We start from the raw sequence: 26162 nt of genomic DNA, 5'->3' as shown, positions 1-26162 counted from the left end.
CACAGATTTCTTGAGAGATTAGGAGCCTTTTCTAACAGAGCCTTCCTTTCTCAGTGGATGGAACCAGGTTTATTCAGCATGAAACACCAACAATACCAATTGAAAAGACGAGCGTCACTGTCTATTCTGTTTTTTTATGAGGTTGGCCTTCCACTACAATAGAGTGAATGTAGACCATCAAACAAAATAATTTATGACTTAAGCTACATTTGACCTGGGGTCTTTGAGAAATGATAAACAAGTGTTTCCAGCTAATCCTGAAAGGCAAGTACTGTGAGATTTGTTAGTCAAAAGTCAGAATTCTTGTCCTTATAAGAATTTCTTTTTTAAAAAGTGGCATTACTGGCAGCTTTCAAAATCACTGGTTAAGGTCTATCTATACAGTATACTGTATCTTCAAAATGTCCTTTAAAAAAATCACTTTTTGTTCTGACAGATCTTGATTTGAAAACATTTTGGTTTTTTTGAGTGAAAATGCTGACAGAACAGCAAGACTTATTGAATTAATTCAAAAACAGTCCCTAGTAAAACTTATTTCTGTGAATTGGCCCCATTGGTGTTTGTGTAGATGTAGGTCTATTGGTGTCATCAAATGTGTATTGTTCATTATGTAGTTATGTTGATTTAAAATAAAACATTTAAAAAAAAAAAAAGATTCACTCATTAAATGAATAAACTATTCAAAATAAAGAAATACACTGAAGAATTTCCATTTTTTTGTATTTTATTTAATAATAAAGTTAATCTTATGTAATTACATAAAATCAGTTTAAAAGCTTTATGGACTGTTTATGGAAATAAAAAAGTGTACATGCTTTAAGCAGACAGTTGTTTAATAGAAACTACACAACTGCAAATTATAGAAGTGTGTTTTAGAACAACAATGTTGTTGTCTTTTGTAATCTTGTTATCTTAAAGTATTATCATTTTTATACATGTGCTGTTTATCGTGGATGTAAAAACTCAAGTCTGAAATGAAGCACATGAAGTACGTTAGTTAAAAGATTTTTGTAACAGCTGAACTCAATACCCAAATAGCACTGTCCATATGGCGAAGTGTTGAGTCCAGATGCTTGTTATGTTAAAACCAATCCTTTTTTATTTGTATGATATATGATATTTTTTTTAATGTTATGGTACAGACCTTTACCTTAGCTATTTTATAGTCATGTTGCTTTCAAGAGCCAACAGCATATTTACATAACCACTTGTGTACAGAATTACACAATAAAAAAGCAATGCAGCGAATACTATACTCTTGAATAACAGTACAGAAAGATGTTTCGGCACATATTAGACTTAACGCGTGGTTACATCTGAAACAGGTTAAAACTCTACAGATCAGCTGAATGAGCAGCGTGCTTTTAACCCCAGGACTGCAGCTGGAGCTCATGTCAGTCTCATGCAGAGTACATCAGAGTTCACAAAGCCAGCTTAAATAATGTGATAGCTGTTTTGTCTCTAAAAACAGCAAGGGGCATGCATGCCCTTTAGCAGCTGGCGCTGAGGTTGTGCTAACTTCACTTGGAGTCTTGTAACATTGATAACAGAGATTAAAGATATTAATACCTCTACATTTCTTAAGGTCTACAGGAGGAAGCTGCACTGGCTTCAGGCCTCTTTAGGGAGCAATAAAAGTCCTGCCAAACTCTTACTGTGGAGTTTATGTTGCTGACCTGTTTTAGTCTCTTGTTTCAACTTCAATCCTGCGCTGCTGAGCTGAAACTCCATATCATATTGTCCAGTGTTGAAGCTACAGCTTGGCTGCTTTCATTAATCAAGTTCACATGGTTTCGATTTATATGAAGGCTGTAAAGGTGTAAACATTTAAACAGTAAACAGCAACACAAATCCTAAGCTGGCTCTGTATTTTACTAAACCTGTAATCTTTTTAAAAAGTTAAAACTTTTGTAGTGGATGCTTTGTTAAGCACTATTTGAAAACCACAATACGATTTGAAATAAAAAGTATAATATAAATGTGACTATAAAAATGAAAAAGTTTACTTTTTTTCTTCATAAACAGCCATTTACTCAGCAGTTGTAAATGCTTCCATTAAATGTGTCTTAATTTAAAGTCTTTAAGACGGTTTGAATTAAAATAATTTCTCTGGCTGCCCTTTTTGTATTTTTCATCTGTCGATATACCAACATAGCTACATAGCTGTTTCTAGGTGGAGCTGAACAGCTAGTTTTTGTGCTATTGTGTATTTCCCTACACACCCTTTTCCCACAGCACAAGGGGCCTTACAGTCTTGCGTGCAGGGGCAGGGGGTGGGAACAGCTTTGGCTGAAGTTCAAAATAAAGCCGCTCCCAGCACACCCTTCCCAATAGAAATGCTGTTTTTCCATTTCACTTCAGCAAACAAAGATGTCAAAACTTCTCTGTGATCTTGGCACATTAAAGTTGATCACAAAATTATAATAAAGCATGTTCGCCTGAAATCATGTAATACGTAATCAGAGAAAGACAGTGGAGTCTAAATACAGCCATCACTCTATTAAAACAGAACCCTCCCTGGCATTTTACATGCTTATAGAGACACACACGAATGAGATACGCACTGTCAGTTTACATTTCATAACCTCGGTACTCAAAGGACAGTGTGATATTTAGATACACTGCTGTCTAGCTCGTTCATTATGAATATAACCCAGCTCCTGGTGGCATTCAGACCAGGTGTGGTTTATGTGGCCTGTATACTGTTTGTTCTTGCAAGGAGAAATATTCCCTTTCCTGCTAGTGTTCTGCATGTTGGGAAATTATAGAATTAGTACATTTAGATAGTGTTGTGGCTGACAAAATAATTTCATAAATCTTACTTGCCATGCACATCATGACATCATTTGTATATAAGTCTCAAATATGCCCTTAAAAAAAAACAAAAAGAACACATGGATAGTACCAGGTATAATTTTAATAATGAAAACAAACTGCACATTTGAGACCTTGTGATAGAGAGAAAGAATTGGAGCTGTAAATCTCCCTCCCAACCAGAAAGGGTGTTGTGTAAGGTTAGTTGTACACTTTCCCAGAGACAGCATTGCAATGGCTCCATACAAACAGAAAAACACAAAAGTGTGGGAAGCTAAAAAAGCTTTCAAAGGTGAACTAAAAGCATTGACATCAAGTCTCTAGATTCAGACTGTTCTATGTATAGTTGTTTTGTGTAACTTATTCCAAATGGACATCTTTATCTGTTATATTTGAATTCATATTTCGAACTGTGATTATTAATGATGTTCATGATACGGCTGGAAAAAAAAATTCTGTTTATTTTTAACTTTCATACCATAGTCCGGTTGTGTAGAGCCTAGTTTTACAAATACGGACTTGAAAGCATGGTAATAGGCCTGAGCCTTTACCTCATTTCGGCCTGCTTGGTTTACAGAAAAATTTAATGTTAAGGCAGTAATTAGGCCTACTGAAATAATAATGACAATGTCAAGGGTAGTTTTATTGCAGTTTTAACACACTTATGAAAACAATAACCTCATGTAAATCTGGTCATCTTAACGATAAATAATTAATAGAAACTTTCAAAACACATCCATGTAAAGTAGATTACTGTGAAATACTGTAATGTTATGTAAAGCCTACAACTGAAAACCATTTATCACATGGAAATTTATTTTGTTGTGGTAAAGGGCTATCTAGCCCTAAGAATAAATAATGATATAATTCCCTACCAGCTAACTGTCTATATGGCGTTTAAAAACGATGTCCTTGCTTTTAGATAGACAGTAGGTACACTGTGATTTGAAGATGAAAGATATCTCTTCACTGCTAGATGTGAGATATGAATGTAATATTTAGGTTTCTCTTTAGTACTTAATACATTTTCTAACTTGACTTCAAAAAGGATAGTGTAATTATTGACATTTTCATGCAACTATTATAATGTAATGATAATTACACACCGTGTCTAACTAGTATTGCTACTTTTTAATTTTTTTAATAAGTTGTCCTTTGCATATAAAATGTGCTATTTAAAAAAAAAAAAACATTTTCAAGAGCACATGAATCTTCTCGTAACCCTGGTTGCTGAAGTGAAGGCATGTCTCCCAGAGAATGTGAGCACACTGCTAATGATGCAAACCCTGAAACCACTGAATGCCTTGGCAGATGCAAAGCCCCAAATTACTGCTTTAGCATCCCCTTTCAAGAGTGTATTTCCTGGCCCCACAGATGATGTTCAGAGGGAATGGCAGGCCTTGTGCTACAGTGAGAAGCTCAAACCTGATCTCAGTCCTGTGGAGTTCTGGGTAAACACACATTCACACTTACTGAGCCAGCCTTGGGCCGTCACTGGGCCACCTCAATTTCCTTTCACAGTTGAGGTTTTAGGGGGCCTAAGTGCGTTCACATATGCGGCTGAAAATGAAGCCTGAATTGCGACAAAGTGCTTGTCGGGAATGTAAACAGTGACGTAAACACAGCATTCCAGGAAGTTAATATAAGAGATTGAGCTGGGAAATTCGCAAACGTAAATATGGCCATCTTATTTTTTGCAACAGTGTTGGTACTGTACTTATTGCATAAGATACGATAAAGGAGTGTGTTGACAGTGCAGTCGGTTACTGTGGAAAGGAGCGATCGTGTTGGATCATGCGTAAATGCAGAAAACAAGGACGTGTACTTTACATTAATCACAATACAGATAATTATATTAATGGTGACTTAATATGCAATGTTGTATGCATTATTTATCAATATTGAGATTTACAATCTTAACTACAATCTGAAATGTGTGTGTATATATATGTCGCTGTATTCAGTGCATTCCCCATTGCTATTTTCCGGGCTGGAGATCGACTTATGTCCCATAGAATCCAAGATCCGTGGTGGGTTTATCTCTGGCCTCCTGCTTCCGAGAGTTCTAGGAAAAAGGAGATACAGTACTGAGTGTCCTTTTGCGATTCACTGCCTTTTAAACCTGTTTTACACTGAACAAAAAATTTAAAACGGCATGTGTAAAATAAACAGTGCGTGTGAAAATAAATTGGACCTGACGCGCCTGACAAGCGTTGAATAAATGGGCCGCTAAGGGTTAATTTCTGCATCTTTCCAGTTGCTACCTCTTAAAACCGACATTGTTTGATCTACTACAGTTATGCTTAGCAACCGTGTCTCTGTTGCGCTCTTGACCTAGTAGGGGAGTGGTTTGAGCTACATCACCTCATTAACGAGATAAGCCCTGGCCAGGGCCTGCGTTGCGACATACAGATGCCTACTTTAGGCCACATCAAAAAGTTGGTTTAAATTTCACTGGGCCCAGGCCCGTCTTTTCATTTTTCGAGCGTTCACACATGAGGTAAGGTGGACCTGGGCCAGCCTAAACCGCAAGTGTGAACGGGGTCAAATTAATGTTTTGGGGGAACCAAAGTATTCAAATGATTCTGGACTTGCATTGGCTTTGCTGAGCCTCCCCTTTTCCAATGCAGTAGTTGAACATGCATTCTCATAGTCGGCTATTGTGAAAACAAAGCACCGAAATAAGCTCCATGTGCCAACAGTAGCAGCAGTTATGACCACGTGTTTTGGTCTTTTGTGACAAAACCAGGACTATAGCACTTTCATCCCATCAAAGAAAATTATCCAGCACTTCAGATCAGATGTTGTCTACCCTCAAGATACAGTGGAAGACTGACCAGAGGGTCTCTGATATGCAAGTCTAATTTTTATTTTCTTTTTCAAGTTTTTTTGTTTAGTTTTGTTTTGTTAAACTGTGCTGCAGGCTGTAGAACAAGAGTAGGATATGTTTTCAGAACACCAAACTTTAACAATGTTAAAACAAAATACCTTTATGCATTGCACATTCATGTTTATGTTGGACAATACATTCTTCTCAAACACCAGTGATCATGAGACAACGAACACTGTTACAGACAATCACAGGTATGCTCATTTACATATTATTGAAATTTGTTCAAAATACCGTAAGGAATGCTGAATGCTAGTTGTTTTCCATCATTTCATGTCAATATTGTAAAATTAAAAATCTGGAGGGTTCCAGTCCAAATCTAGAGGTTTGTTCTTTTTTTTTTTCGTTATCTGGCAATGCTGTTCCCGTGCAATCAGCTGTGGGCCAAGCAGCAATTGGATAAACAGGGTAGCCGGGGTGATTGCAGGGAAGAGCTGGGTAGTCAGCTATGTACGGCCCCCTTGAGCTGATCACGTAACTGTTGGCCAGAGCTCTGTTTTGTTTTGTTACGTGTCTGTTTGTTGTGTTTTGCAGAGGAGGGGGGTTGACTCCCTTTAGCCAGCCTGCACACCTGAGCACTGCCCGCTCAGCACCAGCACTCGCCACGACCCCGGAGTTTGAAGACACACTTTTGTTCACTGGGACGTGGATTGGGGATAATGTTGTGCATTTTGTTTAGGTCTGCAACCTAACCCTAACCCTAACCCTAACCCTAACCCTCCCCCTCCCCGATACCATCACTGGTAGAGCTAAATTACAAACTGTAGCTGCAAAGGTTGCTAACAGTGTTGCCAAGTCTAGCCAGAAAAAAAAGCGGCACTGCCTTTCAAAACAAGCCCAACCCATTTCAGAGGGAGGGGAGTGGTGGTGTTTATACAAATTCCATATTTTTTCTAATGATGCGCATATTGACACGTCAATCACTCTAACCACTCATACAAGGATTTTTAACTGTTAAAGTCACATCACCGATTACAAAAAAACCTGCGACCATCAAAAAATCAAAGCAACTCTTAATAAAAGCAAGCAGGCTTGGCAGCTAGGATACATCAATTATAGATTTTTGTATTTTACACCAATAAAATGTCATTTTTTAAGTTTCTTGAAAAGCCTACTGCAGCGGTAGTTGTATACAGTAAATTAGTCAGAACCAGTGTCTGGCTGTCATCTCATGCTCTCTTCCTAACTAGAAGCCTTATTCCCAACTGTTTTTTCCAATTTATTTATTCATGCATTGATTTTTTTATGTTCCTGTAATAATAGAAAAAAGCATTACAAACACGTTTGAATTATTAAAATATCAACTAACTCTGAAAAAAAGAATCTTTCTGTATATTGTGGCAGCAAGAAATAAAACAGAACAGACATATCCTTTTTTAGTTTGTATGACGTATTTTTTATTTTTATTGTATTATTATTATTATTATTATTATTATTTATTATTTATTGTTGTTGTTGTTGTTGTTGTTGTTGTTGTTGTTATTATTATTATTAAAGCTACACCATTATAATAACTGTTGCACTGACAATCGTATTTGTAGACTAGATATTATCTTTTATATTTTATTTTGCTCATATTAATAGTTGTATTCTCGACTGCGGTCAGGACCACAGGTCTTGAAAACGCACTCTGTAATAAATAATATGTTATCTTGAAATAATACTGGTGAACTAGATTAACCACATTGCTTATGTATACAAGACCTTGGGAATACATTGTACATGTTCATGCCAAGAAAAACATGCCCAAATCATTATCTGCTACCAGCACCTTGGCCAGCTTACAAACCATAATCTGGGTGCAGTGCTTCATGAAGCTGTGTGAGTTCATTTATCCTTCCATAAATATTAAACATAGTGAAAGCTGATCGGTCTGACCACAGAATGTTTTTCCTGTCATTCACCAGGGTGTCACCAGAGGGTTGCACACAACTGGATAAATACATAAGCATCCATAATGGCAGTCTATCACACTACACTGGCAATTACACCTATGAACTATCACAGCTGTTTTATGGGTAAGAGCAACAATGTTCTCAGATATTGTTTGTGTTACAGTCAAGATCTCAGTTTTATGCAACAACATTAACAGTACATTCATGATTAGTCAATTCAGGGCATTATATAGTGCTATATGGTGTACAAGGGATAAATATGTACTTCATAAAATGAAATATTAATCTGAAATTCAAAGGTTAGGTGAAGGAATAGAAAGACACTATAGGCAAAACAGTAAGCATTATGTATCCCTATAAGGCAGTGGTTTTCTGTAGCAATCAAGCAAATTGACCGTGAATAAGCTAATCATTTTTGTTTTAGTCAGTGATATAGCATGATACAGCAGTGACATGGCCTAGATAAGCCATAATATGTCATATAATTATGAACCAGTTATAATTATAAGTGCGTCAGAACTGTTGTAAAATAGCAGTGCTATATTTACATTGTGGCACGCTATCAATTCAGTATCAATTATACATACTTCTATTGTCAGTTGGAACACTGATAGTATCACATAAAAATGTGCATAAAATGTTGCAAGTACAGAAGAATGTTACTTAATATTGTTATATCTCCAAAAGTAAAGAACGATAGCTATTGATTTTACTGCTACAATACATTAGTATTCTAATGAAGGACAAATGGCAACAACAAAATATTTCAGATCTTAATTGTTGCCTTTGTTTATTGCAGAGAAATACATGAACGCTAGATATGTCGATATACATTTATTATGTAATACAACTATTTACAACAGCTAATGATACAATCTGATTTTAGTTTATATTTAAAACACTAAAACATAACAGAAAATATAATACATACCCCACCCCACCCACAACATACACACAAACCCACTTAAGAACACAAGAAAGTTTACAAACGAGAGGAGGCCATTCAGCCCATCTTGCTTGTTTGGTTTTTAGTAGCTTATTGATCCCAGACTCTCATCAAGCAGCTTCTTGAAGGATCCCAGGTGTCAACTTCAACAACATCACTGGTTCCAGACCCACACAATCCTCTGTGTAAAAAAAGTGCCTCCTATTTTCTGTTCTGAATGCCCCTTTATCTAATTTCCATTGTGACCCCTGGTCCTTGTTTCTTTTTTCAGGTCAAAAAATTCCCTTGGGTCGATATTGTCAATACCTTTTAGAATTTTGAATGCTTGAATCAGGTTGCTGCATAGTCTTCTTTGTTCAAGACTGAATAGACTCAATTCTTTAAGCCTGTCTGCATATGACATGACTTTTAAACCAGAAATAATTCTGGTTGCTCTTCTTTGCACTCTTTCTAGAGTAACAATAACATTTTTGTAGTGAGGTGACCAGAAGTGAACACAGTATTCTAGATGATGTCTTACTAATGCATTGTAAAGTTTTAACATTACTTCCCTTGATTTAAATTAAACAAAACCACACAATTTAAATGGATTTATATATATATATATATATATATATATATATATATACCACACACACACACACACACATATATATATATATATATATATATATATATATATATATATATATATATATTTTTTTTTTTTTTTTTTTTTTTTTTTTTTTTTTCAATCAATAAATCAATTCTCGTTTTATGCTGGAACATAGAATGCACTCAAACTTAAAATCCCAGCACCAAAAAAAAACTATAGTGTAGGACAGATACATGAAAATCAGAACATCCATTTCAATTTGTATACAGACTGAGGAGGATATAGAGTCACCCAATGGCTGAAAATCGAATGTATTTGATGTGATTCCCGTTCATGTTAATAGTTTTGATTAATATTTAAATAATCATTAAAATGTATATATATATATATATATATATATATAAGCCCATAAGCCCATCTGTATCTGTGCACTTAACTACTGAAAGTCAAGATGCAGGAGAGCTACATAATGTTGAATGAATCCAATTCTTGTGTCTTTTATTAGCAGCATGTAAGCATAAAGGTTATTTTGTACAACTGTGTATGATGTCTCCCTCGGTGCCTTATGGGATGAAATTTATTTAAATCAGTGCATGCTCACTTTCCTAGATTACCCCATGTGAGTATTATTTATGACCCAAGCCGATCTGTAAATTCCAGAATATATATTTTGTCTGTAATATCAAAGCCCCAGCATGCTAATGCGGCAGAAGCCCGAAACCATTTTTCAAGCCGATGCTGAATATTCAGAAGCTTTAAGTTGAAAAAAAGGAGTTAACATTAATTAATATTTGTAGCAGTAAAATGAAAGCAAGAGTGAGGCTAATTTTATAGGACAATTAATCATAAGACTCACTAATTACACTTAGGAGTCTACAAATGATTTTTTTTCAGGTAACAGAGAAAGAAAAAAAAAAGAATAGTCTTCTACCAATCAAAATCATTGGCTTCCCACCAATGTCCTCAGCAAGAGCAATTAGTGAGAACAGCAGAGTCTCAGTAATTGCGTGCCTGGAGAAGGGAGTGTAAGAATTTTAATTGCTCTAAATAAAGACCACTTGCTCCAACCACTGATTGCACGATGCAAAAAATCTGCAGGCCAGAGCAAGAATCTAACCACTTCCAGGTGCTCTGCACACATAACTGGATACGAGCAGCATTCCTCAGCACAGACACTTTCTCACCAAAGAAATCACACCCAGAGAACACACCAGCGTGCAGTGTCATCACTTCAATAAAAATCAAGCTCATCCGGGAATATTTCCATTTTTATATATATATATTTACTGTAGTGGGTTGCAACATGATATTGTTATTTTGCTGATTCATTTTGCTGGTAACCAAAAACAAAACAACCACAACAACTCAAGAGAACTGAAGATCAGTGAACATCCTCTGATCCCATGGCACCAGGCGCCTAACCAGTGTGGGGCCACTGAAGAGTGGTGAGGTGTAATAGACCCTCCTGATAAAAAGTGTATTTCCTTCTCCCCATTTCTGTTCACTCCATTACAGTCGAGGTAAAGACAACGTCATTTTTGTTGTAATATTGTCTAACCATACAAAAAAAATGATTGTATATTTTCACCAACGAACAATGATATGATAGCAGCTCACAACGGGTCTTTGCCTCTTCATTAAGTCCTGGCTTCTTGTAAGCTTGTGTTTGAATTCTCACATCCCCCGAAATCTCTAGAACTAATGTGAAACAAAATGAAACTATGTTAACTGTGGTGGGAAACAATTCAAGAGAGAGAGAGAGAGGTATGTATTTAGAATGAGTAAAGTGTATACAGATGGATTTTATTTTCCAAAAAGCCAAGCCTTATACCAGCATGTGGGTCACCTAATCTGATCCGAAACCACTAATTATTATGGTTCTGGAATGATGTTCACATAGCCAACAGCTACAAACATACAAGGTGAGGTGCTTTCTGTGTAAAATAATAAACACTGGGAGCAACAAGTGTTCTTTTTAATAGTTCTTTACTTCAAGGAAACAACATTCAGAAAGCAATCAGAAAATAATTAACCAGAAAATGGTAAACCAGAGTATGCTTGAACTAATAATCTTGTAAACATCACTCATTTTCATTGCTAAAATTGGACAGCTACGATAGAACTGGTTTCAATTAGTGTATGTACTGTAAATATGTATTTCTCTATGTTAAAGCCACAATAAATATAGATATCTTAAATTGCTGACTAAAACAGTTTTTGTTCCATATTTATAGGAAATGAGAAATAAACTTTATTATAAAGTCACATGTTTGACTTTAAAAGTGATGGATGTTTGTGATGACTGGCTCACTATAACTTATACTTTATCGTGCTTTGCTGATGTTTATAGATGCCCGCTTATATTAGTTCATTTGAAACCCTTCGCAATGGCTGTGTCTGCCATTTTAATGATAATTGACCAGCAGTGTGAAAATTAGATCTTCTATAAAGATTTTTATTTTTCAACGCATTGTACTTCTATCAAAGATGTTTGCCATGTCTAGACTGTTCCCCTAGTTTTTAATGGAATTTGTTGTTAAGAGATTCCTGAATTGCCTGAATTAAGCATGCAAAGAATTGTCTTTTTGTTCTCTTTAGTGTCTTATACTAAGGCACCAAGTAATTGACTTCCTACAATTAGCTTTGATCCCTGGATGTTTACAACTCACAAGCCATTCAGGCTGCATCCGTGTCTTCTGATAATAAAGAAAGTGTTTTCTCACTTAAATCACTAAATCTTGTCTGCTTAAAAGAAGAAGGTGTGTTTATTGTCCAGCTTCTTTCCTAAATTGCAGGCCAGACACAGGTGTTGGTATGGAGTCCCGGAGGTGATTCATGTAATAAAACACCTGTACAGCCATAAGAATGGCAATAACCCCGTGGATTGAGGTAGCCCCTTTCACTACTGCCTGGTTTATATACATTGCTGTTGTGCCCCATATCATTTATCATGCCTTTGAAGTTGTTTTGTTGTTGTTGCTGTGCATGTATCTGTGTCTTCCAAAAAACAAACTTTGTAGGAGCAATGGTCACACCACATTTAAACACATGGGGCAGTGGGAACAACCGTGCAGTACCACTTACAGCCCAAACTTCTCAAACTCCATTCCCTCGTGCAAAGGAGCTGCTCTTTTTGTATTCCTGTCATTACCAGTGCTTGTGTGCGCCAGTGTAGGAGGTTCTGGCAAGTTACTAACAGCTTTGATGGTTTTTTTTTGTTTTTTTTTTATCATTATTGGCACCAGTTTTTGTGGAGGTGTCCGTTTTAATGTGCTGTGTTCATTTATTGCAGCTATAGCCACAACTGACTTTCTTTTTTTCTTCCTTGCTTGCTTTCTTTCTTCTTCCTTTCTTTTATACATATTTTTAGTACATTTGAAATTACATACATGCAATCTTATAATACAAATATAACTTTATACATAACTTTAACATGCATGACTTTAAACCCACAACCCGTACCCATACCTTCAGTGATAATTATTGCACAATAGGAATTATGAATATACTTAATTGTATTTACACAAGGACATATCTGCCGAAGTTATTTCAAATGGAATACTTTCATTTTCTCTTTCTTTCTTTCTTTCTTTCTTTCTTTCTTTCTTTCTTTCTTTCTTTCTTTCTTTCTTTCTTTCTCCATATTTCCCTGTTAGATTCATTTTACAGTTGTTGGAGTTTTATCAAGGACTGTTTAATAATAATGCATTGGTTTAGTTTTCTACATTATAGATCCCTTGTTGTCAAATGTAATCACACACCCCATTTTCAAGAGTGTCCCAAGGGTTTTAGGCAGTTTGTCAAAATTGACATTCACATTGTTATATAAATCTATAAATCCATTCTTTGTCGTGTGTACAAATGTTTAAAAAGGATATTTCACACTTGCTCCTGCATCATGATTTCTTATGCACAAACACTTCTGTTTAGGTTTCTGTTATTCTGTTAGTGGTTATATACTATACATGAATCTTGTTTTAATATGTAGCATTATGTAGTTTAATAACATTTTAGAAAATGTTATAGCAAAAAACATGGCAAAATTGTATTTGAATATCTTTAACTGATAATAACATACTTAATAACCTTGATTATAGAGTGTGTATTACCACTTATTCAGTACAACAAGCGTTGATAGATCTAGCACCTAATAACTTCCATCTTTGGTGGTCCTGAGTCAGTATTTACTGTACTGGCCCTCATTTGGAACCTACATTGAATTCATTTAAATCCAATGAAAGTATTGCATTCCTCCATATCCAACAATTTGGCTAACCTCATTGGCTAACCTCATTCGTGGAAGTACTCTGTGGCGTTCATGGTGTATCCTCTATTTATAACATTTAGGTAACATGTCATGTGATCTCCATTTTACAAAACAGATACTGCAGAAACTTGAGAGTGTGAAATAGTTCATTTGGTTTTCTCTGGTGTCTCATTTATTGTTGATCCTATCCTTATAATGCTTACGGTATTGATATATCTGAAATAATATAGCTCAAAGAATAATGGAACTGGAGACAATTGTTTCAATAAATGTCTATCCTGCTCAGTAGTTCAATATCTATGAATAGTGGAGTCTGGAATACCACTGTATACATGAGAAGGGTTTAAAAATATGGTCCTCCACACAGAAACAGCACTTCTCTGAAATAGGAAGAACAACTGTAATATATCAGTGTCACTAAATTTACTTTTGACTGACCTGGATCAGCCCTGATTAAATCAGAGATAGTGAGGCTCCAGAGAGCTTTGATATATATGAGGCCAACTTTGCCTGATCTAAGTAAGGAGGTACATAGCCTGGAAGCATCATGTTTTTATGTTTTACTATGGTGTGCCAGAAATTATCCTTTAACTCTGGACTTACCCTCAAATTGCAACTGTCAGAACTGATGAATAATACAACTCCACTTGAAAAAAGGAATATTATTCTTGATAAGGACATAAAACCCCCAGTGTAGAAGACATTTATAAGTTTATACACATCTCAGAACATATCTTTTAGCTCCCCATAAAATGCACATACTGGTATAACATCCTCAGGAAAACATATTATATTTAAAATAGAATGCAATCCCATTGAGCTCTTTAAACTGTGAAAACATGTACTTGGTTTTAACTCAATGGCATGCAAACATGCCAGAATATCCACATTTTTTAATCCTAAAAGTGAGTCTAATTAAGTTATGTATTAAAGAACAACCTGATCAAAGCAATGGGTTTAACAGACTGCTATAATAGCATTGCAAAGTTTCTTTAATGGGAATACACTTTTGTTTGGACTGGATATTTACTGTTCTTCTTTAAAGAACTGGGGCTTGGATAAAATTTAAATTATGGCAGCACCAAAGTCAGTATAAAGTATAAATATAACACTGATAAACTTTGAATGAATTCAAGCTTGTGTACAGGGTTTTTTTGGTTTTTTTTTTTCCAAGCTGCAAATAACTGGGGCAACAGTGATTCAGTTGTTGGAAGTGTGCATTTGTGGTTATTCTAGTATTGCTTTTAACTTAAAACCTGCAAGAATTTAACTTAAAACCTGCAAATGAATGGCCCATCTCTGGCTATCATGCTATATATATATATATATATATATATATATATATATATATATATATATATATATATATATATATATATATATATGAATATATATAGCTACCTAGATAGCTACAGTAGTTGTTTTATCTATCTATCTATCTATCTCAGTTATGATAAAGTACGAGACATTAGAATGGAACTGATTGAAGACACATTCTCACAGCTATATGAGTCATATAATGTTTGAACTCTGTTTATTGCACTCAACTTTCAAATGAGATACATTGGTTTGCATTGCAGATTACCTGGGAAGTGCATTTTTTAATCCAAATTACAGAAAAAACATGACAGTTGATCATGATGAAACTCTATAGAAATAACCAGCACATTGTTCAAAATGATAGAACAGCGCTAGTTTTAATTTGGCATGTGAATTTAATAAACTGATGAGGCTATCATTATTAAAGACTGTAAAATAATTATACCTAATTACCATTCACAGGTTTTGGACCTGTACTTCTGTCACATACCTTGTGTATCTGGGCAGCCTTTGTAACTAGAATTAAATGTAGGGGATAAACTTGTAATGAAAACTATTTGCATCAGCATTGTTTATTTTTGTACAACTCAGTATAGCACTTTTAAGCAAACATAAAAAAAAATAACTAAATGAGTTTATTGATATCCTACTTCCTCACATAGAATTCAAGCAAATTATATTTTGGCCTTTCAAAAGTATAAATATTTTGCGAGAATTTTAATGTAATCTTCCTTGGAGTTTATTTTATTACACAAGATAAGCCAGGCTATGATTGATGATACCAGCATTTCTTAAATATTTTGATACTTTTTTTTTTTTTTACGTTTTTTACTGTTACTCAAATACTTTACAATGTTGTTACCACTAACTTAGCCACGTATTTAAACTGTCCACACTTACTCCTATAAAACAGCAAATCCACTGTTAATTTGTCATAAATTGGCGATCATTATCATTATCAAGATTTTTTTTTTTTTAATTATGAAATTAAATTAAAACATGATCACAAAACAAGTATTGTTTTTTTTTTTGTTTTATTTATTTATTTATTTATTTTTTTATATTTGACTGAAAGTATTCCTTTGTCACCAGTCCTTATGTACGTATCTATATTACTAGTGAGCATTTTATAATTAGTTTCATTTTTTAAAGGTGCTGTTAAACAGCTGAATGTAAATTAGTTGTGTTACTTCTTTTGCCATTTCCAATTGCAAAATTAAAGTACAGAAATGAAACAAAAGATGGCTACAGGTTAAAATAACAGATTTTAGAAGGTAGGTGAAAATTACCTTTCAAATGCCATTGATTGTATTTACCAGAATGAAAAGTGTTTTCATAATTTTTTTCACAAAAAAAAAAATGTAATTCCCTTAAGTGTTTACAGAGAAAGGAGAGATAAAGTCAGATAATCACAGTTTTGATTCTGACCCGACAAGTCACATAAAAATAAATAAATGGAATTTGTCTTGAGGACTTGTGATTATGTTTAAAACTGTGAATTATAGATGTGATATACTCACTCTTATGATGCAAGAATTACATTGTGCAATGACTGGAGAAGCCTCTGGTAAAAGGTGTTTCTGCTATCATATAATAAGCCCCCAACCCCACTTGTATTGCTTCTCTATAACTCTCAAATATCTCCAACCATATTGAGATATACCGTGTAATATGTGGCATGTGTACTTTGAACTATAGACACTTTTGGGAGTAGCTGGACTCCAACAAATCTTGGACTGCTCAATATGACCGAACTGCCTAAAAGAGCATTTACTGAGCCATTAATTCCAAATATAGTTCCATTGTGTAAGTATCTAATCCAAATACTAAAAGTTCTGACTCTACTTATCCAATTGCGTGGTAAAGACCTGTGCTTTCTCAGTGTTCTGTTTTAGAATGTGCAGTAAATCTTTCCGAGAGCAAAATTGCTTGTCTTGTCTCTTGTATCGCAGTATACATCTTTATAGACAAAATGAGTCTTGATAAACAATACTGTGATATATTGTATAAGTGGTGCAGTTATGAATTCTCTGCAAAGTGTTTCTAAGCTCAAGTAGTGTAATGGCTGGCTCTCTTGATCTTCAACTAATGTCTTCAACAGTCAGCTGGCCCTTTCTGTTTCCAAAGTAACCCTGGTTGTCATAGCAACACCCTTTTCGGTATGCTTAAGGTCACCAAAGAAGAGCTTACCCTCAGAGATCTGGAATAACTAAAGTCGTTCAGTTGAAGGCTTGATTTGAATTGTCTCAGGTGACGGCAAACTGTACAAATAGTCAATTACAGTTGCTTAAAGGAAATGATTTGCTGTAACAGCCACTGTTCAACCTCTGTGACATCAATGTTTCCATGGAAACGGTTGCTGATTGCACTGCCTAGAATTAAGTATTGATCAAACTAGGGCCAGCACGGTTCAAGTGACTTGCAGTGTTGCTGTGTAGCAATTTACTGTAGGGACCTATAAAGGTGTGTCCTTAAAGCCCCAAGGAACTAATTTAGACACAGTTACAGTAGAATATTAGCAGAGGTCAATAATGGCAATCCAATTCCAATTCTTTGATAAGCGCTCAACAGCCTTCTTTTGTTGGTTGCATTACATCTACCAAATAGTTTTTAATAAGGTGCAAATGCTTTGTATTCGGTTTATCATTTTTACAAATATATATAATTTTTGTCTCATAAAATACAACCTTACTGATCTACAGTTTAAATATTTCTATATTTAGAAGCTAGCACAATATGTTCAAATTTATTGCAATAATACACCTATAAATTTGTCTTTTGGGAAATATGCATGTCCATAGGAAAAAAAAATCTAAATAAAATTGTCGTGGTTAAACAAACCTACTGCTTGCAAATCCCATTAAAGGCAATCTTCAGTCAATCGGATGGTGTTTATAAAACAAGATGACATTTTCTCTCCCTTATCTCTGCATTATCAGTCAAGGAAGGCATCCTGATACCGCTGCAATCATCTGTACTGATTCGGTTTACTTTTTTTTATTTCATTGCCTCTTTAAATTTTGTTTACAATTAATAAAACAAAGCCAGAATCCTCCAGGGACTTAATTATAGGTATCTCTCAAGGTTCCTCAAAACTGCAAAGACATTGCATTTTAACTCCTAACTAGTACAGCTCTGGGTGATGGCATAAGTGCTGACATAAATACCTGAGTAAGTCCATTTTTCCGTAATACCCTTATACAGTATTTACTTTTGCTGCCTGTGTGGAAAACCATGTTAAAACGAGCCATAGCCATGCTTCATATAACTTCTGCTATCTTTTTTCCCCTTGTATTGTACATTTACAGTTTTTGTTTCACACTTAAAGAATAAGCAGCTTTAAATGTTTTTCCCATCTCCCTTACTGTTTTATGTTGTTTGCAATCGTTCAGAGTGGTTCTGGGTTCTGGTACTCCAATAGTGAGTCATTATCATTGTTCTCTAAATCTTACCTGGCTTTGTGCTGCTTTGAGATTACCTGGAGAATCCTAAGTGCCAGGATCAATCCATTCAAGTCACGTGACAATGTGACTTTTCGACACCGCTATCTCCACCTGCTCTACATACGTATAGACAGAGTAAAGTATGTATGTCACACTTTTCATTCTTCAATACATCTGTCTGTCCGTACATTTATCCATCTGTATGTCACTCTTACATTTTTTTGCATATATCTGGAATACCATTTATTAAATTGAGATGAAAGTTGATATTAACATTATTTAGTGGAAATTATTGGGTGTATCAGATTGTGGGGGGTTATGTCATTTTTACATGTATCTTGAAAACACAATAATTCCACATACTTTAAATTTGTCATTTTTATTATACTGGTGTGCTTACCTAATGACATGTACAGATCTTAAATATTACTCATCTAATTTTCAATAAACTATTTGTTGCCATTATTTGCACAATGATGATATACCTTATGGTCATCGACTTTTTGTTTATCGTATTGTTAGCTCAAATTTTGATGTTAAAGCAGTGGCAGGGGATACTGGTTTTACTGGTAAGGGAAGAATTTTCTTTCTGTTTAGAACATTTAAAAAGGTGCCATTTCTATCACACATCTCCAGCTTCAATGGTAAGAAAAAACGGTCTTGGTATTAAAACTGATTTGTCGTCTCAATCTTGTTTTGCTACACATAAAATAATTGTTGCTTCCTGCATAGAAGGTCTACTAAATGTAGCATGTCTGTGGCATTGAGCTGCTGCAGCGCCAGGTAACACAGACAACCTTATATTTCCATTGTCATGTTGCATTATTCTCTGCTCTGTTTCACACATAATATACAAAGGTCTTTTGAAATATGCATGAGGCTCAAGATGCTGGTACTAAAAATAAAGTAAAACTGGGAATACATTGCCAGCTATGTTATTGAGTTCTCCTTGAATTTTTGTTGTCATGGCAGTCACAAATCTTCCTCAAGTAAGTCAGGTCTGTCATTTATTAACAGAGACATTAAATAACTCCAGATTGTTTGTAAATCAACCACTGGGGCTGAGCTAATATTAATAACAGTTATAATAATCACCCAGCTGGGTTATTGAGTGAGTGACTGATAGAAACCATTAGCTAAATATATTTCAACAGCGGGATAAAAGAAATACCAATGATAAACAATCCTTTAGGATTAAATGTGTAACTTTCATTAATTAAACATGTATCTTGAATATGTATCTGTGGGGGTGTAAATATATAAATAATATTGACATGTGTCTAAAATGAACTAAACTAAAATTTGCTTTTCACTTGCTTGTACAAACATTTCCATCAAGTCTTATAAAATGTGCTCTTTATTGAAAAGAACATAATATTGCTGTTAATAATATCATTCAAATATATAACCTGAGTAAGTTGTTTATATTTAAATGCAATTAAGTGAGATATTATTATTATTATTATTATTATTATTATTATTATTATTATTATTATTATTATATAATGTCTTGTGGCTTTTTCAACATTTAAATATACAACAATAAGCACTTTTTTATTGAAGAAAGATTGCATGAATAAACAGTTATACATCATACAAATTATACGATGACAGTTCAAGTGAAATATACACAAATTCATATCTGCAGCAATGTTAAATATGTGAAATTGTGCACAACTAATAGCCTGCACAGTTTATTTGGGTTATCTTTAATCAATCCTCTTAATTTATTTTCTCATGGCTCAAAATCCCCTTTGCAGCATAGCACCAGACTCAGAATAAATATACAGTCCAGCATCTGGTTGTGCAATTGATCCACTTTCGCAGGTTGTACTCTGAAGATTCCTGTGGCATTTTGTGATGTTTGCTATGATTCTCGGTTGTTCTTGTTACAATTGCCACTTGTTATAATTATCACTCTCTATTTTTTTTTTTTATTTTTTTTTTACATTTTAATATTTTCGGTGTTATGGTACTTTTGACCTTGTTCAGGACATGTTCTTTTGTAACTTAGTGTCTTCACTGAAGTAAGAGCCTGTTCCATCCACAGCTATGCATTGCAAGAAAAGTGGTGTTGACTGGGATATAGTCAGTGGACCAGTGCTAACTAACATTTTACCAGCAACCAAGTGATCCTTTAATAATAAAACATTTAAAAACAACAATTTCTGCAATCTCAACAACTGATTTTGTTATACAGCAATAGTGATAATGAATCATATTTTATATTTATTACTTTTCCACACCTAATACCAAACTATATCATATCAAGAGGGGTTTGCTATGTATTACACCTTGTGAAGCGGTGAGGAAGCTGGTAATTGGTAACAGTGTCTGTAATCCATAATAAGTATCTTATGTATTGCCCAGTGTATTATTCCCTGGTGTTTGCTGTGTTAACGAACATTCATCATGTAAATATCTAATTATTTGCAGAGTAAATTAGACATATGTCACTATGTAAAGCTATCAGATTCATGGTTACAAATCCAGCATTAATAGTTAGCTATTGAACCACTAATGCACAATAAATACCCACATTTATTTTTCTGCTTTCCTGGGTAAGGGTAAGTGGATCAATTAGAGAGGCCAACAAGTTCAGCATCTTTACATGTAGCATCAGTTGTTGAGTTCAGCTGAAGAAGGTCCCGTTACATTATCTCCAATCTGTTTACTTCACTTTTGGACCAAAAGCTGAGCTCATTAAGGCTGGCTCTTTTGAAATATGCAACCTTAGCACACTCTTCTCAATTACTAATGGCTCTGAATTGATTTTTAATTAGTTACCGTTTTGGATAGCATCCAATTAAAAGATAGCACTATAAATAACTAACCGTTTGCACTGGCATGCAGATTACTGGAAGTTACCAACAGGGTAGGACAAGTTTTTCACTTTGACTAAGTGAAGGATCTCATGTGCTCTTTGATGTCATCTTCATCATCAATCTCACTGGGGACAGGATTGGTCTTGATCTAAAAGAAACTGTACTCACATTTGAAAAAAAAGTAGCATCGCTTTGCTACACATTTCTGCAGGGGCTGTTTATATTAGGGTTGTAAGATGTATAGAAAATCCCTGATATGTGTGGCAATGTCTCTGACCTTCGCGCCATCCATAAAAATACAAAATCTAACTATTGTAGTTTTACCATAAATAATACATGCTAAAACTTTACTCAATAATGACTGCACTCTATTGTCATATGAAATAAGACACCAATGCCATACTTCATTTTTCCATAAGGATCAATTTTTCCAGTTCAGCAAAAGGAATCTTCAAAATCACTACATACTGTATGTTGAAACATATTGTGGAAACAGACAGAGCACTGATCCAGTATTTTATGTATATTTCATTGATCTAGTGCAGATTTATAAGTACTGTTGTTTAAATCATTAAAATACAACTCTTTTTGCTGTTTGCAAAGACCAAGGAGAGTCACATGGGACACAGTATTATTCTTTTGTTTTAAAATGTTCCATCCCTTGAAAGATAGAAAACATGAAATGTCTTATACCTGGTGGTAGAGGTACAGGAATGAGGATAAGCAACTACCTTAAGAATGAGCAGCAGCCATGCAGCTGCTGCAAGCACAAATGCAATGTCAACCATTAAATCAACAGTGCACACGCCACAGCTCCCCCATTCTCAGAAACACCTGCGGCAAGATGAAAGCATGAAAGCAAAACCCATGGGGCTCATAAAATATTCTCTGTGTGTGTGTGTGTGTGTGTGTGTGTGTGCATATGTGTGTGTGTGTGTGTGTGTGTATGTGTGTGTGTGCATATGTGTGTGTGTGTGTGTGTGTGTGTGTGTGTGTGTGTGTGTGTGTGTGCATGTGTGTGTGCGTGTGTGTTTAAGAAAGCTAGTTTAGGCACCAAAGGAAAACAACAACACTGATGGAGCAAAAGAATCAGTAAAGGAGGAAGACCAAATTAGATGTGTTTTTTTTTTTTTTTTTTTTTTTTTTTTTTTTGTGCAAACATTAACCGGCATATTCACAAGAAATGGTGAGAGTAATTAACAGCCAAGTGAGAAAACGATAGAAGTGCACTAAAACTTGATAGCTGATAGTCAAACAAATGAGAAGTAATTGTAATTGCACCCATGAATCAGAACAATATCTAGAGTTACAATGTATTTTCACCAATAAGGTAATCTAGTTCCTTCTTCAGTGCTCTGATTAACAACTGTATGTGGTAATATAATCAGTTAGGAAGGGGTAGCTGTTTTCAACAATAGTTTCAAAATTTGATGTTCAGTTTATACAGTTGTAGAAGACGTATTATGCCTTCATCCAAGTTCATCGAAATACAAAACATATTTCACTTTTTGGATTTATAAAATAACCTGGCATGCCACAACAACATGTAATTTATTAAAACCAATAACACAATTAATATAGAACAGCCAGTTCTGGTAAACCACTATCTTTTACATGATACTCTCTTCTCTAGATATGAGCTATCCAACCAGAAGCCCCAACACTGTACACAATGTACAGTAGGCTTTTTCAGTTAAAATGTAGAAGAGGAGCTGCATTAGAAAAGCATGATCCCATTAACAACTACCAGGAGACAGGGTTTTGCTGCTTCTAGGGAATAGTTGCGTCACGTGACCACCTTTGTATTCGGTAGCAATAATTCACTGGCTGCATGCCGGGATTGATCCCAGTCAGGGTATCCCCAGAGAAGACTCTGCACCGAGCAGACTTTGATCTGCAGATTAATGCAACAGGGATCACCAGCCTTTGTCTCCAGCCAGCCGCTTACGTCCCTAAATTTGTATCAAGCAAAGGTTGAGTCCCATGTTTATTTGGGTAATGAATTGCAGTAATTAATGCATGCATTGATTCTTCTCCAATGACTACTCCAAAGGCCACTTGAATTTGTAATTTGGGGATGCATTTTGTTTTGTAATGTAAGGGAAGAAAAATACATAGGTGTAACACAAATGCAATGTGAGGGAGAGGACAAGCAGCGGGGTTATTGTTCTATGAATTGTGTTTTGAATGCATTCCTAAAGTCTCTCGAGTCAAAGGCATTGTATATTCCAAGCACTGGGTAGCTGTTCTTTTTTCCTTCTCTCTGACGATAATAAAAATGCTAATCCTGAGAGGGAAATGGGCAAGAAATAAAACCATTTGCTATTCAGCCCTTTGCAGCCCCAGTGGCACACTAATAACCTGAAATGCAATTTTATTTAGACAAGGCAGTAGCTGCTGTCAAGTGAATTACCATATAATTGCCAGAAATTATGATCTTGCTAATCAGTGAAATATTTGGGCATTAGACCAGCATGCAAAAGAGGAGATACCATTGTAGAGGCAAAGCTTGAATATTAAATACAGTTTTTCACAAAATAACATTAGCATATATCGTTTATTGCTCAATTTCACAAAAGACCACCCCTAACTTGTTCATTATTATTATCATTATTAGATAACAGCCATTTAAAGTTAGGAATTCAGATTGGTTACTAACCTTGTTGTAAATACATGTCATTCAACCCAAGGTAATTGCTTTTTATTTGAAATAAGAGATATTAACCAATGGTGTAATAGAAAAGCCAAGTGAACTCCAAGAGAGGGTCTCTTTAGTTTCGACTCCCATTGTGCTAAAACTTGGTTTTGCATCATGCTACAGTCCTTACTACAGGATCAACATTATGAGTAAGCTTCCACCAGCTTGTTTATAATCTTGACTAACACATAAAACGAAAATGTGAAAGACTGTAACTTTTTTATTATTATTATTATTATTATTATTATTATTATTATTATTCTTTTCACGGATAAGCTGCAAATAAAAAATATGAGTCAATGCTTTGAATGTATTGGTTACCATTTGAGTAATATAATAAGTCTTTTAATTGCAAAATGTATATGATTATTCAACATTATTTATCTTTTTTTACCACTATTGATCAAATTAAAAGTCAACCAGTAATAAGACCACCAATTACATGATACACTGAATGTTTTTAAAGTGTTCAGGTTCAGAAGAAAAGAGCGACCTTAATGCGAAATTCATTAATCTCAGTCCAAAATCCTTATGGAGAATTCAACTAATACGAGGCTAATGGCAGCCTTTTAAGCAATCAAAACAAAACACAGCACTATATTTTACAGATGCTGTATCTCATTCCCAACACATATCAAAGCAATAGATTAGTCACTAGTGTGGCTATTCAGTTTTAATGTTACATAACCTTTAAATGTATTTAAGGTTTAAACCTGCCATTGTCTAATCTAATTTTCAAGAGTGTACTTAAATACAACAGTAACTTAAAATGAAAGGAGTGATAATCAAGGCTTTAAAATATTCTTACATCTTATTAGCACTGGCCACATAACCACTGGCTCCCCTTTTTCTGTGTTGTAAATTTTTTTTCTTGACATTTTTACTTTAGTTTAGGATATTCACATATTTCTAATACAACACTGTAAATGAAATATTTTTTACAGCTTTGACAACTGTAGTTCAACCTGTAGAACAGGTACCAGGAAACAGAAGTTTATTTTTATAAAATCTATGTGATTCTGTATTTAACAAAATCATAATTTTTCACTGCAAATAAGAGGTGATAAAGTGGATTGTAAAGCCTAAGGTATTGTTCCATTAATACAGACTTAAAAAAAAGAAGGTACATTTGAACTAGATTTATAATAAGACGATGGTTCATTTAAAAAAAATAAAAATCATACATTCTTGCCAAAAGGGATGTGGTTCCTTTCAGCAGGTCTGCAATTACTCTGCTATCTGTAATTCTATTCCAGCGTGTGCAGCAATGAATGGGGGCTGATTGCAGAGACCACACAAACAAGAGGAGAACCTGATTAACCTTTCACTGACTCCCAGCACCACGTGATGCCCAAGCCTCCCTTCCTCTTAGAAAGATAGCTGTGGAAGGAGATGTTAAATGTAACCTCTGGCGCAATGATAAATTGACAGCAAAAAAAATTCAATGGCCTAGTAATTACCAATCACTTCGGGCATCGGCAACATTTTTCAGCTCTGTCACTGAGCATTGGCACTGAGGCTTCAGCTCAAATTCTCTCACTTTTCCCTCTTTTTTAACTTTGTTTTCATGATGCAGATTAGATCTGCCATCCCATTATGGATTCATTTTCCTAATTTTTCATGTCTGCGCTGTGCCCCATCTGCACAGGGCTGATAATTGTGGGGCCCAGCCCCGATGATTAACATCAGCAGAATTAATTATGCTTGCCATTAAGGCTCCAGGTTGCACATGGTGATCAAGAAAAATGAAGTTTCTTCTGGGCCTCTAAATCATCTCACCTTCAAGGAGAGTGATAGTGCACAGACAGCTGAACCGCAGGGTGTACCGGCTACATTCTGAACTAAACAAGCGCCATGCCTCTTTCGCAGAACACTTTCATTTAAGATGATTAGTGCTCAGTTTTATAAGAATCAATTAAGTTACTTATAGAATTGTGTAACAAAGCTGAATAGTAGCTCTGCAGGGTAAGGCCAATGACAAATGTCCCTGAGTTGAAGCTCTAAGCTTATCCAATAAAAAATCAGAGTTGAAGAATATATTTCTATTGTATTGCAGGTCAGGTGCAACTTATTCACTGAGGTACACATATGTGAATATCTGCAACATCTATTATATCATCATATTACTGTAAATAAGTCTTTACTGCAGTGAATGATATATCCTCCCCAACTCTAGAACCATTATCATCTGTACAACTGAAATTCTGAACTCTTGTATCTTTTGTTTAGCTTTTAAAAATATCAACATTTTATGCAACAGTATGTTATAACAATGTTATATATATATATATATATATATATATATATATATATATATATATATATATATATATATATATATATATATATATATACATGCTTCGTACATTTTTGGGTCACACTTTTGACTAATACTATTTTGTCCAATAGTAGCTATAAACATGTTATTACAAGTGTTGATGGCATTAACAAGTATAATAGTTAATTACA

The sequence above is a fragment of the Polyodon spathula genome, chromosome 10 (genome assembly GCF_017654505.1).
Source record: "Polyodon spathula isolate WHYD16114869_AA chromosome 10, ASM1765450v1, whole genome shotgun sequence".
NCBI lineage: Eukaryota > Metazoa > Chordata > Actinopteri > Acipenseriformes > Polyodontidae > Polyodon > Polyodon spathula.
This window is presented reverse-complemented; position numbering follows the sequence as displayed.